At 40.8% G+C, this 21,459-nt stretch overlaps 1 protein-coding gene and 1 non-coding gene across 2 annotated transcripts in view; one reads left to right on the top strand and one right to left on the bottom strand.

Annotated features, from left to right (window-relative positions):
• The window catches only part of REST (RE1 silencing transcription factor), a 99,754-nt gene that overhangs the window by 38,096 nt on the left and 40,199 nt on the right, over positions 1 to 21,459 (top strand). The window lies entirely within an intron of this gene.
• Positions 20,648 to 20,763, bottom strand: LOC111560248. The gene has a single exon (XR_002742006.1). It is a non-coding gene; the product is annotated as a U5 spliceosomal RNA (small nuclear RNA).

Raw genomic sequence — 21,459 nt, 5'->3', positions numbered from 1 at the left:
TATATGGGCACTGGGTGCTGTCTGCTCAATCTAAAACAATTCTAAGAAAATAAAGTCTAGAAGTTTAAAAAAATTTTAAAGAAGTTTTCTTCACTGTAAATAAAAACAAAAATTATTTGTGATAAACACTAAGAAGGTGAAAAACTGGGTATTTGTTGTTAGAGTCTATAAAGGTCATAAGAAAATGTTTTCTTGAAGAATCACATAGAAGCTGAGACTTGAAGTTTGAAAAGGAATTGGCTAAGAAAAGAGGAAGTCAAGATCCTTCTAGGCAGGGACCACAGGGAATTCTAAGACTGTGAGAAAGTTAAAAGCGAGGTCACTGTGGCTACAGCAAAAGCCCTGGACATTAATGATAAGACTGCCCTAGATAGACCTTGGATACCAAGTTAAGAACTTTAAATTTTATTCTAAAGCCAAAGGAGAACCATTCATTTGATAACCAATATTATCAGCACTAGTATGTAAAGGTCTGCTAAGCATTGGCCCTGACGCAATGAAGAAAACAAAACCCCTGCCCTCATGAAGCTCCCAGTGGCTTTGAGGGGTGGTGCAGGAGGGAAGATGGGAAAGAAGGCGGACCACCAAAAAGCTTTTTGTTTTATTCTGTGATGAAGGCTTTTGAGCCAAGGAATGACTTGACCTTTGTACATTATTTATAGAACCTCACTTAGGCTGCTACACATCCCTATAATCCATTCTCTTACACCAGCCAAAGTGACCTTTTGCAAACATAATCAGGCCTTCCTCATTCTCCTGCTTTAAACCCCCTTTTGTTTCTGCTTGCACAGAGATAAAAACCCAAACTCCTAAAACACTTAAAGGAACACTTAAAACACTAAAGAAATTTCAGCAAAATTGGGGTGCCTGGGTGGCGCAGTCGGTTAAGCATCCGACCTCAGCCAGGTCACAATCTCAGGGTCCGTGAGTTCGAGCCCTGCGTCAGGCTCTGGGCTGATGGCTCAGAGCCTGGAGCCTGTTTCTGATTCTGTGTCTCCCTCTCTCTCTGCCCCTACCCGTTCATGCTCTGTCTCTCTCTGTCCCAAAAATAAATAAACGTTGAAAAAAACAATTAAAAAAAAAAAAGAAAAAGAAATTTCAGCAGAATATGTCTATCTGAAAAGAAAACATGATTTTTTTCATATAGGTTTTTACCTATTTATGATTAAGGTGGGGGGGGGGCAGGGTAAGGGGGGAGGAATTCCCTCTCCAGAATAAACCAGGTCCCAGAGGAATTTTAGACATCAGTCTGAAATTACCTGAATATGCAAACCAATGTTCTTTATCCATTCTACCAAACCCTTATCTCTATTTAAAGACCACCCTCCTGTAAATGAGGGAAAAAAGTTTTCATTGTATCCTGAAACTGCATATCACAAATGCACTAAATAAGCAGGTTTGGGAAACATCCTCTTTATTTCTTCCATACTGACTTTTTCTATCCTTCTATTCAACTAGTCCCTACTTTTGGGAGATTTTCTCCAACAAATTCACTTTGATCTTTTTATATATAACCAGATTTGGAGGGTTTTACATCTGAGCAAATTTTGCTATAGTCTTTCTAGGGTACACAATCCAGTGAAAATGATGAGAGTATATTTCATTTGCACAACCTAATGCAGACTTAATTTCAGGATGCAAATATTTAATTTTGTCCTTGGAATGCTTTAAAAATTTTAATTAATGGAATTCTGGGAAGTTATTAAAAAGAACTAGATAGATCTGCGTAAAATAATAGGTTCAAGATATATTATTAAAGGAAAAAAGTTTCAGGACAATACAAAATAATCCTTGTTAAAAATGTTTATCTTGGGGAGCACCTGGGTGGCTCAGTTGGTTAAGCGTCTGACCCTTGATCTTGGCTTGGGTCTTGATCTCAGGGTCATGAGTTCAGGAGCTGTGTTGTGGAGCCTACTTAAGAAAAAAATGTTTATTTTGTATGTATATTTATATATGGTTGGAAAAAAAGCCTATGTAACTAAGTGCGTAGCTATTTATACTACTTATTCTTGAGCATGAATAATATATAAGATTTCATCTTCCAGATGCACATCTCTGAAATGTTTGATATTTTCTGCAACTTTCTTCCTTTCTTCCTTCCTTCCTCCCTCCCTCCCTCTCTTTCTTTCTTTTCTTTTTCTTTCTTTTCTTTTTCTTTCTTTTCTTTCTTTCTTTCTTTCTTTCTTTCTTTCATTCTTTCATTCTTCCTTTCTTTCTTCTTTCTTTCTTTCTTTCTTTCTTTCTTTCTTTCTTTCTTCTTTCTTTCTTTCTTTCTTTCTTTCTTTCAATAAGCTCTAGGCCCAACATGGGTCTTAAAATCACAACCCTGAGATCAAGAGTCACATGTTCTGCAAACTGAACCAGCCAGGTGCCCCTCTACAACTTTGTTTCTGGTTAGTTGTGAATCACAAAAAATTTAGAGTCTAATATTTATGAAGTATATAATACATTAGTATTTAAATTCATATTTATAGAAACTAATAAAATAGAAGCAAATTATAAGACTATCATAAAATAATGATAGCCAATGATTAGACTAAAATTTCTCTCTGGATGTGAATGACCCTTTTTATTTGGACTTCCAGCTCAAAATGACCTTATACTTGTTGGCACATTATCAGTGATTATTCTAAAAAAAAAAAAAAAAAAAAATTATGCTGCCATTTGCAGCTTAAATTAAGGAAAAGTCTACCTCCTTAATTGTAATTCCCACTCCCTTCTTTGGGAAAAAAAAGGAGCTTACCCAGTTCTTACTCATTTACTAAGCAAGCCCCATTTATTACTGACCAACAGTTGCTCTTCTTCCAACCCATTCTATAAGTGAGAAAGCGTGGATGGCACCTGACCGCAGGCCAAATGAGTCTGGGGGGAATATCACCTAGGAGTGTCAGCATCTGAACATTCTCAAAGAGTTACTGAGACTGTCCTCCTCTCTCACTGCACCCCTGCCCTCATAGAGACTTTGTATCTAGGCTTGTTAGATGGATTTCCTTCACAAAGTCGCTGTCTCCTCTGGTAAGCCTATCCTGGCCTAGATTACATTGGGTGTCTCTTTAGTGGATCTGAACTGCCTTTCATCTGTTCCCTCATCCTAGCTCTTCTAGTAATGCACGGTCTATCACATCTCAGTCTGTCCTCCCCACTAAACTTTGAATTTCTTTTTATCCCTGAAGACTAGCAGGGAACATGTCATTGGTCTACAAATACATATTTGAATGCCTGTTCTGTACCAGGCCCTGTGCTGGGTGCTGGCATTACCATGGTGACCAAACAGTAAAAACTGACATTATGGAATGTACAGTCTGGTGAAGGAAATTAGTTAAGTAAGTACACAAGTAACTAATTAACTAAAATGGTGTTTAAGGCCACTACATCCAAATACTAACAGAGCATAACAGACTTAGTAGGACTTGGTATAGTTCAGGTGCCGGCTTCCTGGAGGATGTAATCCTTAGGTAGACTCCTGAAGAATGAAAACAAGTTACCCAAGCAGAATGTGTCTGTGTTGGGATGGAGGTAGGTAGAGTACTGAGTCCCAGAGGAATCCTCTAGGTAGTTGCAGAGGCACATGAAGGGAGACTGAGCTGGAAATGGCCAGTGCCATGGAGTTAGTGAAAGAAGAGGTAACAGTCCAGGCCTAGGCCAGATCTGGCAGCTCCTCACAGGCCTTGTTGAGCAGCTTGAACTTCACCCTACAAGAAATGTAAAGGTGCTGAGGGGATTGTAGTGGAGGAATGATGTGATAAGGTGATCAGATGTGCATTTTTAAAAGTTGACTTTTTTAGGCCACTAGATGAAAAATGGAATGTAGATGAGTAGGAGTGGGCAAAGAGAGATTAGTTAAGACAAAATGTAATGGTGGCTTAATGAGTGTACATTGAATGAATGAACTTTAGAATCAAAGCATAGGATATAAGGTCTGGAAAGTCCTCCAGATCCCATCCAAGTTTTGTATCTCAGTTAATGAGAAAACCGAGTCCCAGAGTGGCACCATGAAGTATTCAATGCTGCACAGTTTATTCATAGCAGAACTAAGACAGCCAACCAGTTATGTATTTTGTCTCTTTCCATGGACCTTCTTATGTGACTCAGCAAGTTTTTAAATGGAAAAACAAAAAAAGCAGTGCTTCACTAAGTGATGGGTGTATGGAGTTCATTGTGCTATTCTTTGGTGTTTCAAAAAATGGATAATAAGCAGTTTTACAAGACACATGGCTTTTTAAAATTTTTTTTGAATGTTTATTTATTTTTGATAGAGAGAGAGTGAGAGAGACAGAGCATGAGCGGGGGAGGGGCAGAGAGAGAGGGAGACACAGAATCCGAAGCAGGTTCCAGGCTCTGAGCTGTCAGCACGGAGCCCAACATGGGGCTCGAACTCACGAGCCATGAGATCATGACCTGAGCTGAAGTCGGACGCTCAACCGACTGAGTCACCCAGGTGCCCCAAGATGCATTGCTTTAAAACTGTTGGGGCATAGGTCAAATTCAAGACCTTTGAAACAATTTGGCAAAGGAAACCAATCCAGGGCTTCCTGGCACTATGATACTTACATAGTACCCTCTGGTTCCTAGCCTGGTAGACTCAGCTGGGTGGTATTAGGATTGACTGCCATGTCATAGATGAAGCCATATTGCTGAACTCCATGGCACTTGTCTAGAAACACTCAACCCCTCTTTGGTTCTTCTGTAAAATTGGGAGTCCATGCTGTCAAATGCAAAAGCAATATAATTTCATAACAAGTTTGATGTCCTTTGTTCAAGGTAAAACAATACACGGACTGGGGAAGTGCAGTGCCTGACAAGCTGTGAACACTCTTCCTGAGAGATTTTGAGCAAGAGAGAGTCCTACAGAGTGCTAGAAAAGGGAACACAGAAACAGGGCATGATTGGCTAGGCGGTTAGTGGTTTCCTTGTAAGATTAGCAGGTCCCATTTTGCAGGGTAAGCTAGCTGAGTTGGAGGATTGTGATTGGTTTATGTTAGGTTTCCTTGACAGTGAGGCATTTCTCCTAAGAGCAGACTATCAACCTGAGGTAAACTGGGGCAAGTTTGAACTACCTGGAATTGAGTTTATTTGGAAATAGAAGAAATGAAATTCAGGAAAACACATGCTATAGCAAGCTACAGGAGAGTCTGTTGAGGGTTTGGGACAGGATTATCAATGTGTAGGGAGTGTAAAGAGGGGGATATCCAGCCAGAGTCCAAGCAATAAGTTAGGTGGTTGAGGATGAGGAGGGACTCTTGGCAGATGTCCATCGGAAAGGAGGTAAGTCTCAGTTTTCCATAAATCAGGCATTTAATGGAAATCGGTCTCTTCGTTCTTAAATTCTTTTCTTCTGAAAGCATGTTCATGAGATTCATTTCATATCCTCTGGTTCCATTTTAGATTGAAATGCTTTCACAAGGTTTACTTAGGTTTAGATTTGTGACCTGGGCCGGGCCACTGGAGCAGCCTCTGTTTAGTGGGTCCCCATACACAAAATAACTTTATCAATACTTTTTATAGAGGGGATGTTGTGAAACCAGAGTGAGTCCATGTATGTCCCGTATTTCCTGATCAATGAATGCTATTTTTTTCTTCACTTTTCCTGAACTCTGAGTAATCAATGTCACCAACAGCTGTTTGTATAAATCACCAAGAGTGACCAAATAGTTGTCTACTTATGATTTATATTGCATGTTAAAAATAATCTTGAAGGGGTGCCTGGGTGGCTCAGTTGGTTAAGTGTCTGACTCTCAATTTCGGCTCAGGTCATGATCTCACGGTTTGTGAGTTCAAACCCCACATTGGGCTCTGGGCTGACAGTGCAGAGCCTGCTTGGGATCCTCTCTCTCCCCCTCTCTCTGCCCCTCCCCTGCTCACTTGCTCTCTCTCAAAATAAATAAACTTTAAAAATTTTTTTAAAATAAATAAACTTGAAGAAGTTCTTTTTTGTTTTTAATTTAAGCTGGGGATTGTTATTAATTCAATAGTTTCAGAATATAGAAAGCAAAGATAATAGTTTGTATCCACTAAGACAATTTTATGGAAGATGGGTGAGGTAATCCTTTTTGCTGTCAATTTGAAATCTCTGGGTTTTAGAGGGTGGTGGCTGACAGTTAAAGGAATTAATTAGCTTTAGTTACCAGTTTCTTTTCCAAAGTCATTGGTGAGGTGGGCCTTCCTTAGATGATGTGATCAAGGAACTCTTCAGATAGGACCCTCCATTTTATCTTCTTCCCAGTCTTTCTGTACCACTAGATTATCTGGTATTCAGAAAACATGCAGTTAATCTTCTCCCTATTTTGTCTCCTTTAAAAAAATTTTTTTTAATGTGTATTTATTTTTGAGAGAGAGACAGAGCAACAGCAGGGGAGGGGCAGAGAGGGAGGGAGACACAGAATCTGAAGCAGGCTCTAGGCTCTGAGCTGTCAGCACAGACAGATCCTGACGTTGGGGCTCAAACTCATGAACGGTGAGATCATGACCTGAGCCAAAGTCAGACCCTTAATCGACTGAGCCACCCAGGTGCCCCTATTTTGCCCCTTTTAAAATTATTTTTTCACCTGGGGTGCCTGGGTGGCTTGGTTGGTTAAGCGTCTGACTTCGGCTCATGTCATGATCTCGCAGTTCATGAGTTCAAGCCCCACATCAGGCTCTCTGCTGCCAGTTCAGAGCCTGGAGCCTGCTTCAGACTCTGTAACTCTCTCTCTCTGCCCCTCCCCTGCTTATGTTCTGTCCCTCTCTCTCTCTCAAAAAATAAGCTTAAAAAAATTTTAAAATTATTTTTTCACTCAATCTTTTCCCAGTGAGGGCAGATTCAAAGGGGCAAACCTGGTGGTACATTGTAAGTACAAAATAGTTTTTGAGTGAATGAAGCAATTCATAAGCAAATTTGAACCCTATAATTTAAATATAACATTGAAAGATGCATACTGTAGAAATGCATATTATAGAAAGTGAAAGTACCCTCCCATAAGCCCGTTCCACGATATAATCCTGGCTAATATTTTGACCAGTAACTTTACTAAAAATACTGGATTGAACATTCTTGCAGATCTCTGTGCACTGTGGAAGGTTATATTGGGTCAAAAGCTGTGTCTATGTGTGTGTGTATTTATTTTGGCAGTGCCATCTTATTCTCCAAAAAAGCTGTAGAATTTATACTCCCCAAACATAGTGTTGTGAGATGGTCCATGAACATTTTATTTTAGTTTAAAAACCCTTACTTTCTAGATTATAAAAGTAATGTATTCTTTTGAAAAGAGCTGGAATAATTTGGATGCATACAAAGTAGGAAATTAAATTTTGCTACAAATTTTGGAGATTAACATATATATGTTAATTATATATATATACATATATAGCACTATATATATAAGCCATATATATATACAAGCACTATATATATATATGCATATATATATATATATATATATTTTTTTTTTTTTTTTTTTTTTTTTTTAAGTAGGCTTCATGCCCAGTGTGGAGCCCAACTCAGGTGCTGAACTCATGACCCTGAGATTAAGACCTGAGCCAAGATCAAGATCAAGAGCCAGAAGCCCACTAACTGAGCCACCCAGACACCCTGAGATTATCTTAGAATGAGACAACAATATGGTCAATATAGTAACTTTCCCAGACCAACTTTACTTTATCTTTTCTTCTTTTTCCTCCAGCATATGTAACCAACCTGTGCCACTGCTAAGAAATTCTGAGAGGCCTGCCTAGACCTTCAGCACTTTTATATTTCCAGGCCCTACTTTACATCCAACAATTGTCTTCAGATGCACAAACATCAAATATTGTGTGTGTGTGTGTGTGTGTGTGTGTGTGTGATATAAAAGGGCAATAGTATAATATTTTTTTCTTAAAAATACTTGGCCATAAGTAATTTATTAGCTATAATTCCTCAATAACTTTCCTGCATGCTCAGGATTTCTTATGAAGTGAGGAAATCTAGCCTATAAGCTTTAAAACATAAGACATTTTAACAAATGCCAAGTTTATTAAGCTGACATAATGTATATGTAGACATTTAATTAAACCTGATGTTTGTCTTACAATTTGGTTTTCAAATTTTGGAGCATAAACCTTTGTAGACATGGCTGACCTGGCTTAAAAATGATCATATCAGGGGTGCCTGGGTGGCTTTCTGTTGGTTAAGCATCTGACTCATGCTTTCTCTCTCTCTCAAAATAAAAACTTAAAAAAAAAAAAATGAAATGAAATTGCTGGGACAAAGAGTAAGTACAATGAACTTTAAATTTTTTTTTAATTAAAAAAAATTATTTATTTATTTTTGAGAGAGGGACAGTGTGCCCAAGTGGGGAGGGGCAGAGAGACAGAGGGAAACACAGAATCTGAAGCAGGCTCCAAGCTGTCAGCACAGAGCCCGATGTGGGGCTCAAACCCACAAACTGTGAGATCATGACCTGAGCTGAAGTCGGACACTCAACTGACTGAGCCACCCAGGTGTCCCCAATAAAGTTTTTTTAAATCTTTATTTATTTATTTTTGAGAGAGAGAGAGAGAGAGAGAGAGAGAGAGAGAGAGAGAGAGACAGACTGTGTGTGAGTGGGGGAGGGGCAGAGAGACAGTGGCAGAGAGAATCCAAGCACAGAGTCTGACATGGAGCTCAAGCTCACAAAACTGTGAGACCACGACCTGAGCTGAAATCAAGAGTCAGATGAGCCACCAGGCCTCCCAAACTGTTGAGCGTTGTAGCCAAATTACCCTCCTATGAAGTGATACCCATTTACACAGCAACTTACAGTTTAAGAGACTGCTTAGAGTTTACTTTTCTTCCTTCCTTCCTTCCTTCCTTCCTTCCTTCCTTCCTTCCTTCCTTCCTTCCTTCTGTTCTTTCTTTCTTTCCTTCCTTCTTTCTTTCTTTCCTTCTTTCTTCCTTTCTCTTTTGAACAGGGAGGGGAAAACATAGGGAGAGAGAGAATTCCAGCAAACAGCCTGTCATGGGGCTTGAACCCACGAACTGTGAGATTATGACCTAAGCCAAAACCAAGAGTTGGACACTTAACCTACTGAGCTACCCAGGTGCCCCCAGAGTTCTCGTTCTGAAAATTATTTATTTATTTACTTTACATTTTCTCCCCACTGGAATTAAAAAAGCAATATAACACCAGCAAGTACATATATTTGAAAGCAAATGAAAACCTCTCATTGTAGCCTTAGATCTATTTCTGCTCTTCTGTGTTCCTCTGCACCTGAAAGGGGAGCTGGTCTTTGCCAGCTATATGTCCTGGGCTTCCCGTAAGCTGGTATCTGACTGGTTTGGGCTAGTGGGAAACATTGGCAAGAGACTGGAGCGGTGAGTAGTGAGAAGTAAGGCATTTTCGGGACGCCTGGGTGGCTCAGTCAGTTAAGCATCTGACTCTTGGTTTCTGCTCAGGTCATGATCTCACAGTTTTGTGAGCTCGAGCCCTACATCGGGCTCTGTGCTGGCAGGGCAGAGCCTGCTTCAGATTCTCTCTCTCTCTCTCCCTCGCTCTCTGCCCCTCACTCATTCTCTGTTTCTGTCTCTCTCAAAATAAATAAATAAACTTAAAAAAAAAAAAAAAAGAAGGGGGCGCCTGGGTGGCGCAGTCGGTTAAGCGTCCAACTTCAGCCAGGTCACGATCTCGTGGTCCGTGAGTTCGAGCCCCGCATCAGGCTCTGGGCTGATGGCTCAGAGCCTGGAGCCTGTTTCCGATTCTGTGTCTCCCTCTCTCTCTGCCCCTCCCCCGTTCATGCTCTGTCTCTCTCTGTCGCAAAAATAAATAAACGTTGGAAAAAAAAAAAAAAAAGAAGAAGAAGAAGTCAGGCATTCCCCCCTCTGTCCTGGGAAGTGTCTTAGCAAGGACAGTGATTTCCTTTGCTCCCTCTCCTCCATGGATCCACCTGCTGCTGAACAGGCCCACTGCAGAGGTTCTGGCACCCGTGGCATACCCCTAGCTTTTGGCGGCCCTATTTGGCTTCTCTGCTCTTCCACTGCCTCTGCAAACAACCTCTTGCCTCAAATTCCCTCTGTTTTAAATACTTAGAAATGGAATCTGTTTCCTGGTAGGACCCTAATTGACACACACATCACCCCACCATCCTTGCATTATTTTCTAATTTTTTTTTAATGTTTATTTATTTTTGAGAGAGGGGGAGAGAGAGAGAGAGAGGGTGAACAGGGGAGGAGCAGAGAGATAGGGAAACAGAATCAGAAGCAGGCTCCAGGCTCCAAGCTGTCAGCACAGAGCCTGACAGGGAGCTCGAACTCACAAACCACAAGATCATGACCTTAGCCAAAGTTGGATGCTTACCCGACTGAGCCACCCAGACGCCCTCCCTTGCATTATTTTCTTACCACATTTTCTTCCAAATGCTCACATATTTTTACTCTGTCACAACCATGTAAGTTAATATTTTGTCTTCTGTTTCCTTCATTTAACATTATGTCATCAGCATACAATATAAACATATTTTTGAGTACTTTTAATAATTATATTTAAAGGTTGCAGAGTATCTTTTCTTGTTGAGGTACCATGAATCATTCATCATTTAATGTATATGTACTATGAAATTGTTAGCCATGAGAACTGAAACTAACTTACTTTCTTGTCCCTGTGCTAAACAATTCTGGGATCAGACAAAAATAACTTAGCTATTTGCTCTGTGAAATTCTTGTTCTTAAAAGACACCACTATGAACCAATTAAAATAGGTTACTAAGCAAAATTAACAACTTGCTCGTTAATACTTGTTTTAATACCCTCATCTTGCTATGCTCACTAATCCTAAACTATTATATTATAAATTCTGCTTATTCCCCACCAGTTTCCTGCCCTCCCAGACCTGTTTAAGTGATCCAACCTGGGCCTAAAACCCTAGAAATATCCTCCTCTGACTACTAAGATTCTGTCAGGGTACTGTTCCCTCTCTCTGTAGTAGTCTAATAAATTTAGCTTTGCTTGACCAACAAGTTTTTCTGGTGGTCTTTTGGGAGGTTAATGATTGACAGCAATAATCTATATCACAGGATTATCATGAACAGTGAATGAAAACAAGTATCTGAAAGCATGTCTAAACAATAATGCACTTTCCTGTGCATGGCACACAGACTCTAAGATGGCCCTAATTATCACTTCCCTCTTCTTCCCTTTTCTGGAAACAAGAAGATCTAATATGACCCGAGAAACTTGGAACAGAAAGGCAATGAACTGACATTTACTGAACACTCAATATGTGTCAGGCACTTCTGAGATTTCACTTTGTCCTCACATGAGTCCTGCCAAAATGGCATTATTATTCTGATTGTCCAGACTAAGTGAGGCAGGCTGAGAGAGTTTAAAGCATTTGCTAGAGGTCTGACTCTAAATGGCAAAGCCAGGATTCCACCCATGTCTGTCTGACTCAGCTTGTACTTTCCCTCCTGTTATGGCTTTACTTCCCAGACTTGTATTGTTTTTACTGCAATTATAGAAGGTGAGGCTAAGATTTCAGAGCAGGAGACTGTTCAGCTCCTTTACAGAACCCCACAGGGGAAAATAACATTCTAGAGCAGCACTGATCAAATAGAAATATAATGCAAACCACCTATGTAATTAAAAGTTTTCTAGTAGCTGCCACCGAAAATACTAGAAAGAAAGAAGTGAAATTAATTCTTTATTCATTTAAAAATAATTACAGATTCACAGGAAGTTCCAAAAATAGTACAGAGGGGTCCTGTGTTCTCTTTCTTCCACTCTCCTCTAATGAGAACATCTTAGATAATTATAAAAATCAAAACAAGGAAATTGACATTGGTACAATCTACAGACCTTAGTCTGTAGAAATCTTAGTCAGAGTTCATCAGATTTACATGCAGACAGAAGTGTTCCATCTCCATAAAGATCTCCTTTGTGGTATCCCTTTATACTCAGCAAGCCACCATTCCCATATCCCATTCTTTTTTTTTTTTTTTTTAATATTTACTTATTTATTTTTGAAAGAGAGAGCACAAGTGGGGGAGAGGCAGAGAGGCACAAGGAGACACAGAATCCAAAGCAGGCTCTAGGCTTTGCGCTGTCAGCACAGAGCCCGACATGGGGCTTGAACCTCTGAACCGTGAGATCATGACCTGAGCGGAATTCAGATGCTTACCTGACTGAGCCACCCAGGAGCCACCAGGTGCTTACCTGACTGAGCCACCCAGGTGCTTACCTGACTGAGCCACCCCGACATCCCATTCTTAACACTTGGCCACATCTAATCTATTCTCCATGTCTGTAATTTTGTTACTTTGAGATGTTACATAGATGGAATCATGCAGCATAGTAGTTTCCCAGGGCTGCTAAAACAAATGGCTACAAACTGAGCTGTTTAAAACAAGAGAAACTTATTCTCTCACAGTTCTGGAGGCTAGAGGTACAAAATCAAGGTGTCAGCAGGGCCATGCTGGCTCAGAAAGGCCTCTAAGGAAAGATCCAGTCCAGATCTCTTTTAGCCTCTCGCGGTCGCCAGCTTCTTTGGCTTGCGGCCACATCACTCCAATCTCTGCCTCAGTCTTCACATTACTTTCCCCTCTGTCTGTGTTCTCCTCTGTGTGTCTTATATAAGGATTTATGTCAATGACTTTAGGACGCACCTAGGTAATCTAGGATAATCTCCTCATTTCAAGATCCTCAATTTAATTACATCTGCAAAGGTCCTGAGAAAGGAGTATGCCTGCCATGGGTGACTGGAGCTCAGTGAGTGAGGGTAGAAAAGGAGGAGATGTAGTAGGAAATGTTAGAGGAGGATAGGAGGAGAAAATGCAAAAATTAGAATACCAGTTAATAATAACTTAGCTGCCATACACACGCGCACGCGCGCACACACACACACACACACACACACACACTTTGGAGTCAAAGTATGGGGTGTATATTAATAGTATTGTTTTGTGAATATGGACTCAATGTCAGGAGAGATTAAATGATTTGACATCTATTCTAAGCCATGGAAAATCCAAGTAAACTGTCCTTTGTCCTAAACCTAGCATATATGTTTCTAACAGCCACATTCAATGTCTCAATCCTCCCTGGACAGTGTTAGGTAAACAGTGCCAACTTTTCCCCCTTCATTTTCCTCCTTTCTAGATTATATGCAGACTAGTTTCTTACGGCAACACATTCTTTCTTCTGAGTACACTACAGGAACTTACATTTTATCTTCATCCAAATCAATATACTTGATGTTGCTAAGGTTTGATTGTGTGACGGTCACAATTATTATTAGATTGTAGTGCTGATTTTGTTTTTGTTTGTTTGTTTGTTTTTCTGAGTGAATTCATCACTACTTATTTAAGACATTGTTGGTAGAAAGCCAAGCCCATACTTGAAAGAGTGTCAGTCCTAAATTGATGTCACGTACTTCACTTTCAGTTGTGTTTTGCTCCAACCCCAGCTGGTTTACTATTCTGGTTTACCTGATTTTTTTTTTTTAACATTTATTCATTTTTGAGAGACAGAGAGAGACAGAGCATGAGTGGGGGAGGGCAGAAAGAGAGGGAGACACAGAATCCGAAGCAGGCTCTAGGCTCCAAGCTGTCAGCACAGAGCCCGACATGGGTCTTGAACCCATGAACCGTGAGATCATGACCTGAGCCGAAGTTGGACACTTAATTCACTGAGCCAGCCAGGCACCACTGGTTTACCTCACTTTCTTTCCCACAACTCTGCTCCTGCCTCTTCATCTTTCAGCAGAGACCCAGACTCTCCTCCTCCTGGAATGATACATTAAGAATGACCTTAAGGTAACCAATCTCTAGACTTTGGACTAGAGGCAGTCCACGGACTGCTTAGTTTCCTATAAGACACACTCTACTGCATTGTTGAAGCTTTGCCTAGCTGGAAGCAATTTCTCTTCCAAACTTGAAAAGCTCTTACTGTCTGTTCTTTTACTAAAGCAGGGTTTTATTTCCCCAGCTAAACTGTAAGCTGGTGAAGGTCAAAACCTAGTTTATATTTCTTTACCTGCCTCCCACCCTGCAACCCCATCCATGTGCCCTAAACAGAGGGAGGTGCTTGGTAAATACCTGTGAAATAAAATAACTTTAGGGATAAGAAGTGACTTTTTTTTTCATTTGACAGAGAGAGCATGCATGCATGAGCCAGGGAGAGGGGCAGAGGGAAAGAGAGAATCTTAAGTAGGATCCACTCTCAGTGCAGAGGCCAGTGCAGAGCTCTGTCCCATCACCATGAGATGATGACCTGAGCTGAAATCAAGAGTTGGATGCTTAACTGATGGAGCCACCCAGGCACCCCAAGAAGTGACTTTTTAGTATAAATTGGTGAGACTCTATTAGGAGAAAAATCATCATTCTCAGATGTAACATATTGTGAAAGAATTTCAAACACTTTCCAAAATAACTCAGACATCCAGACAAAGAAAAACTCATGTCTATTCTCTACGGCTATGTTTTTATTTTTACTATTCTTATTTTTTTTTAATTTTGTAATGTTTATTTAATTTTGAGAGAGAGACAGAGACAGAGTGTGGATGGGGGAGGGGCAGAGAGAGGGAGACACAGAATCCAAAGCAGGCTCCAGGCTCTGAGCTGTCAGTACAGAGCCTGACGCGGGTTTCGAACTCACAAACCATGAGATCATGACCTGAGCTGAAGTAGGACGCTTCACTGACTGATCCACTCAGGAGCCCCTACTACTATTATTTTTTAAAGATTTATTTATTTTTGAGAGAGAGAGAGAGAGAGCACAAGTGGGGAAGGGGCAAGGAGAGAGTGGGGACAGAAGGTCTGAAGCAAGCTCTATGCTGACAGCTGCGAGCCCAATGCAGGGCTCAAACTCACAGCCATGAGATCATGACCTGAGCCGAAGTCAGAGGCTCAACTAACTGAGTCACCCAGGAACCCCTCTACAGCCATATTTGTTAAAAGTCAGGCTTATTAAAATTATGTAAAATTTGCCCTTTTGAAAGTTGTTCATTTCTGTGAATTTTGGGAGGTTTATACTGTAGTGTAGCCATTACCGTAGCCAAGATATAGATCACTGACATTACCTCCAAAATTCCCTTATACCTGTTTATAGTCAATCCCCTTCCCTAACCACTGGCCCCTGGCAAACACTGATCTGATTTGTGTCTCTATTGACTCGCCTTTCCCAGAATGGCAATGGAACCATAAGGTAAGTGGCCTTTTGTATCTGGCTTCTTTCACTTAGCATAATGCTCTTGACATTCATCTATGCAGCTGCCTCATAGCTAGTTCCTTTTTATTGCTATTGGATGGGTCCAGAATATGCCACTCACTGTGGCATAAAAAATTTTAGAAGGCATTTGAGTTCCTGAAACCTCTCACCTTCCTAAAAGCAGAGCCTCTCAAGAGTAGTTTTAAAAAACTTCAATTGTCATAACCCCTTCCCTGGGATCAACTAGGAACATAGACTCTTATCACTTATCCCAGAAGATGAGAGGTCTCCATACCGTATCACACATTGTCACAAAACAATCATATCTCTCGTCTCTTCTGAGGCCCATTTATCTTTCTAAAAACTCATTTGGTCTTCCCTTAAGTGCCCTTTCTTCCCCCACCTGCCCTTATTAAGAAGTCATTACTTTTCCCATAAGTGTCCTTCTCCTCCTCCTCCTCCCCTGCCCCTATTAGGATGGTATATAAGCCCCAGATTCTCACAGCCCCTTTGTGTCATATTTTACTGTGTACCCTTTTACATACCTTAACGAAAAGGATGATTGAATTTTATCTTTTGCTAATCTGTCTTTGGCAGTCTAATTCACAGGGCCCTGATCACTTAAAGTAAGAGAGTACAGGGAAAGTTTTAGTTCCCTGACACTATTATTCCATTGTATGGGTGGATTAAAATTTGTTTATCCACTAACCAATTGGACTTTTTTGGGTTGTTCCTAGTTTTTGGACACTTTCCTACAGGGTCTTTGCATGGCAAATATTTTCAATTCCCTTAAGACTGTTAAAAAACAAAAATTCAACCAAGTAAATTTGAAAATCCAATTGACTTTATTAATCAGTTCATGAATTGGGCAGCCTCCCCTCTAGCAGGTAGAGTGGAACTCTGAGGAGTTGTAAAAAATGGAATGTTTTATAACGGGGGGGGGGGGGGGGGGGAGGGGGGCAAGGAAGTTATTACCAAAGGGGAGAAAAGATGGTTTCAGACAAAGTCACCTTTCCTTAGTGGGAAGGGCAGGGATATTATCATGCAGATTACCTCATCTTTTTGAGGGGGGTGGTGGGGGATGAAGAGGGCCCATGTGACAAATTACCTCATTGATGCTGATCAGAAAATTCCTAACTGATCAGTTAAGACTACATTTATGGAGGAGGTGGAAACTTGGCTTAAGTGACACCATTTTGGACCTGTGGTTCTTTTTAATAAGAACAACAGGATGCCTGAATTAAATGCTGTGTGTCTCTGTAAGAAACTACACAGACCAATTCCAACATTTCCATCAGTAATATATGAGAGTTCCAGTTGCTTAGTGTTCTTTTTTTTTTTTTTAATAAAGTTTCAAAATTTTATTTCTAAGAGACAGAACAAACAGAGGAGGGGAAGAGAAAGAGGGGGAACAGAGGATCCAAAGCAGGCCCCGTGCTGACCGCAGATAGCCCAATGTGGGGTTCAAACACATGAACCCTGAGACCATGACCTGAGCTGAAGTTGGGTGCTTAACCAACTGAGCCACCCAAGTGCCCTGCTGAGCATTCTTTTTTTTTTTTTAAACGTTTATTTATTTTTGAGACAGAGAGAGACAGAGCATGAGCGGGGGAGGGGCAGAGAGAGAGGGAGACACAGAATCCGAAGCAGGCTCCAGGCTCTGAGCCATCAGCCCAGAGCCCGACGCAGGGCTCGAACTCATGGACCGTGAGATCGTGACCTGAGCTGAAGTTGGACGCTCAACCAACTGAGACACCCAGGCGCCCCTGAGCATTCTTTTCAATATTTCATATTGCCACCTCTTTTATTTTTAGCCATTCTAGTAAGTTAAATGATTATTTGAAGACAAATAAGGAAAAGGTGAGGTTTTACTCATCTAAGAAACATTTATTGACAAAACCAGTGTCTGGTTTTAACTTTGGGTGGGTTGATATACTTTGTCAGATGTTTGATTTTCTTGACTATGGAAGGAATATTATCATATTGAGAACACACAAACAGTTTCTTATCTCCAGGCTCTCTCGGTCAGGTGAGAAAGACACGAGAAAGAAAATATGTATGAGTATACTTTGGGAGCACAGACTGGAAGCTTTTTGCTTCTCTATGGAAGGAAGGAAAAGACTGACAGAAGTTGTCTTTTAAGTTAAGTCCCATTTCCCCTAAATTGATGTTGAGTTTTGTAGGTTAAAATGTTGATGCTGGGTCTTTAGTAATTTAAACACAATAGAGGACAATAAGGCTTTCCCTAGCCAAAAAGTAATTAATCTTAATATGAAAATAGGCTTGGGTGCCTGGCTGGTTCAGTCAGTATATAGCATGTGACTCTTGATCTCAGAGTTGTGAGTTGGAGCCCCACGTTGGGTATAGAGATTGCTTAAATAAACAAATACATCTTTAAAAAATACATATATGAAGATAGGCTTAAAAGTTAGGGACATATAGGGATGCTTGGGTGGCTTAGTCTGTTAAGCGTCTGACTTCAGCTCAGGTCATGATCTCATGGTTTGTGGGTTCGAGCCCCATGTCAAGCTCTGTGCTGCCACCTCAGAGCCTGGAGCCTGCTTCAGATTCTGTGTCTTCCTCTCTCTCTCTGCCCCTCCTCCCCCCTCTCTCTCAAAAACAAAATAAACATTAAAAAAAAAAAGTTAGGGAACTATAGATCTGAAAAGACTTCTTACCTTAGATATACCTTGTCTGTGCAACCATTGAACAAAGTGGCTTATCAGGTCCAGAGGAGTAAAATGTTTTTGGGAAGGGGGCCACTGGGGCCAGGGAAAAATAGAGGGAAGACTGGAGATTTTGAGAAATGTGGAAAGAGCATCTGTCTGGCTGGAAATCTGAGCCCCTGAATCCTAGTTCCAGCCGTACCCTAACTTGAGTGCAAACCTGCATAAGCCAAATGCTTTGCAAGTCTATCTTTCATCTATAAAATAAGCGCTTGGACGCCTAAGATCTTTTTCAATTGTGAGATTTTGTGGTCTGCATATTATATGGGGGGAGAATTCTGGGAGGAAGGACAATGACAAAGGCCAAAGTAAATGGGCACCTGGGTGGCTCAGTTGGCTAAGCATCCGACTTCAGCTTAGGTCATGATCTCACGGTTCATGAGTTCCAGCCTTGCATTGGGCTCTCTGCTGTCAGCACAGAGCCTGCTTCGGATCCTCTGTTCCCCTCTCCCTCTGATCCTCCCCCACTTATGCTCACTCTCTTTCTCTCTCTCTCTCTCCCTCAAAAATAAACATTAAAAAAAAAAAAAAAAGGCCAAAGTAAAGAGAATGCAGGGGAGGGGCAGGGCAATACAGATGCAGCTCTCCAGGGAGGGGGTGTGGCTTACATTTAAACACTGGCAAATAGAGGGGCACCAGAGGCTCAACAGACTGTTAGAGGCACCAAGGAAAATCCAACTAGAGATTGGTGTGTGAAACTAGGGCTATGCTAGGAATACAATATGCAGAAGGGCAGAAGGGAGATTTCCAACAGGAAGGTAGACCACAGGAACCAGGGGTCCAGGAGCATTGTTTTATTCATTCAACAAATAGTTATTGAAAAGGGACTATTTTAGGGGAGATTCAAAGAGGCAGGCTAGCATGTAGCATGAGGGAAGTCTGTAATAGGTACTGAACTGAGGGTACTGATATGAGTACAAGATGTCTCCACTTTGAGAGACTGCAAAAACCAAGGTACTATCCCCTAACCATTCATTTCACAAACTCTTATTGAACAACTACCATGTTATAGGCATAGAAAATACCAATTTCATTGTCATTGTCCTTCTAGTGAGGAAAGAAAATAAATAAGATAAATAAAATACATAACATGTTAGTGATAACTGTTAATAAGAAGGACAACAGGGATGCCTGAGTGGCTCAGTCAGGTAAGCACCCAATTCTTGATTTGGCTAAGGTCATGATCTCAGGGTGTGTTTGAGCCCTGAATTTGGGGTTCTCTTTCTTTCCCTCTCTCTCCCTGCCCCTCCATGGCGCTCGCTCTCTCTCTCTCTCTCAAATAAATAAAATTTAAAAAGAAAGGACAACATGATTAGATGCAAAAGGGAGGAGGTTGTAATTCTGAAATCGTGGCATCTGAATCAAGGAGAGGTGGGAATGAGCAGCATGGATAGAGGGTACTGGACAGTCTTTCAGAAGAGGAACAGCAAACAGAACAGGGAACCAAAAGGGGGAGAGTAGCCAGGGTTCAAGGAGGCCAGTGAGGTTGAAAGGAAGAGGAACAAGGGAAGAGTTGTTCAAAGTGTGGTTGGGGCTCCAGGAGAGGGTAGGATGGAACCCAGCTCATTCTGGAGTTTCCTTGTTCACCTCCCTTCCTTCTCTTAGCACTTAGGGGACATCTCTGTGTCTCAAGCTGCAGATACTATAGTGGATAAGACCCTGTGCTCAATTGTCAGAACCAGAAAAATAGGTCAGGGTCCAAATGGAAGCAAGGATAGATGATCCTGCATTTAGTAGAACTAGACCAGGCCTTAAATCCCTGTCTTCAGACAATGCCAATCTTTTTTTTTTTTTTAAGATTTTATTTATTTTTTTAATGTTTTTTAACTTTATTTTGAATGAGAGTGAGAGAGTGCATGTGTGAGCGGGGGAGAGGGGCAGAGGGAGAGGGGGAGAGAGAATTCCAATGACATGGGACTCTATCTCACAAACCATGAGATCATGACCTGAGCGGAAATCAAGAGTTGGATGCCTAACCCACTGAGCCACTCAGGCGCCCCTTTTAAGATTTTATTTTTAAGTAATCTCCACACCCAATGAGGGGCTCAAACTTACAACCCTGAGATCAAGAGTTGAATGCTCTACTCACTGAGCCAGGCAGGGGTTCCACAGACAACACCTGTCTTGAGGCCAGTTATGTTTCAAGGTTACTGGTATGTCTCCACAGGGGCAAAAGAGAGCCATAGAGAAGAAACTAGGGATGTCACGTATATTGAACTTAAAAATATATAATTGTGGGCACCTGGATGGTGCAGTCGGTTAAGCGCCCGACTCTTGATCTTGGCTTAGGTCATGATCTCACAGTTTGTGAATTTGAGCCCTGAACTGGGCTCTGTGTTGACAGCTTGGAGGCTGCTTGGGATTCTGTCTCTCCCTCTCTCTGTCTCTCCCTATTCCTGTACTGCACGTGCTCTCTCTCTCTCCCCAAAATAAATACACTTTAAAAAATTAAAAATATATGTATATAATTGTACTAGGAAAAACTACACATGATTTGAAATTTCAAACAGAATAGAAAGTATCCTAGATTTCCAAGCTGCTGACAATTTTAGACATCACTAGTCCAACCTCTTCATTTTACAGGCAAAATTCAAGAGAAGTGATTTCTCAAAGCAACAGAGGGAAGGAGAAACAATTCTCTAGCCTACCTGCCCTATGCTTGCTGTTCTTTCTCCCTCCCCCCTCCTTCTTTCTTTCTTTTCCCTCTCTCTTTCTTCCCCCCCTTTTCCTTCCTTCTTTCCTTCCTTTCTCTTTCTGTTCTTTTTCTTTCCTTTTTTTTTTTTTCCTTTGTAAACTTGCTGAAACAAGGACTCAAAAAATTGGGTTAAGACTCAAAGTTGTTCCTTTCCACGAAAATCTTCAGTAAAAGGTAAAAGATTTGTATGATTTGAAGAGAAACCAGAGTATCCAGTGCACTTTCCATCCCAACTTTTTTTTACCTTCACTAAAAGTTTCAGAATAAGGTTATAGAGAAAGCAAAGCACTATTTTTTAAGTTGTCTTTTAAGTTCACTGTGAACTAAATGAGGAATAGAAATTGTGCTTACTCACAGAGCACAAACTTCAGAACCAGAGTTCAATTCCTGAAGGATCAGTTGGGGAGGAGATTCCTGGAGGGGTGAGCAGTGACAGGTACCACTAAAAATGCAGAGAGTGGCAGGAAAGGCCTGAAACATTGGTCCTTGACACACAAATGTCTTCCCTTTGGCTGGTGACAGGAAGAGTGGAAGTGAAATCTTTTAACATCAGAATGGAGATGTTGTATCCCAATTTTTATTCACAAACTTGAGTCATGTAATGTGTAAAACAGGTATTTGAATTTCAGTGTAACATTCATGTGGGTTCAGTCAAACTAAGCTCTTTTCTAGAGAAAAAAATGAAACACAGTTGGGAATAAAAAGCACATAGAAGCACAAACACATTTTACCAAACTTTTGAAATAAATCTCCAGAGGAAATGTTATTAAAAACATATGATAACATTTTAGTTTAGTAAAAAATTGATGAATTAAATACGTAGGAAAGACCCCATATTCTCAAAATAAGAAAACCAGAACTCATTCATGTGTCAAAGTCTTTATCTTGCAGAAGATCTTAAATTTTGG

The sequence above is a fragment of the Felis catus genome, chromosome B1 (assembly GCF_018350175.1).
Source record: "Felis catus isolate Fca126 chromosome B1, F.catus_Fca126_mat1.0, whole genome shotgun sequence".
Taxonomy (NCBI): Eukaryota; Metazoa; Chordata; class Mammalia; order Carnivora; family Felidae; genus Felis; species Felis catus.
Note: the sequence above shows the minus strand (reverse complement) of the source record. Positions and strands in the feature narration are given on the sequence as shown.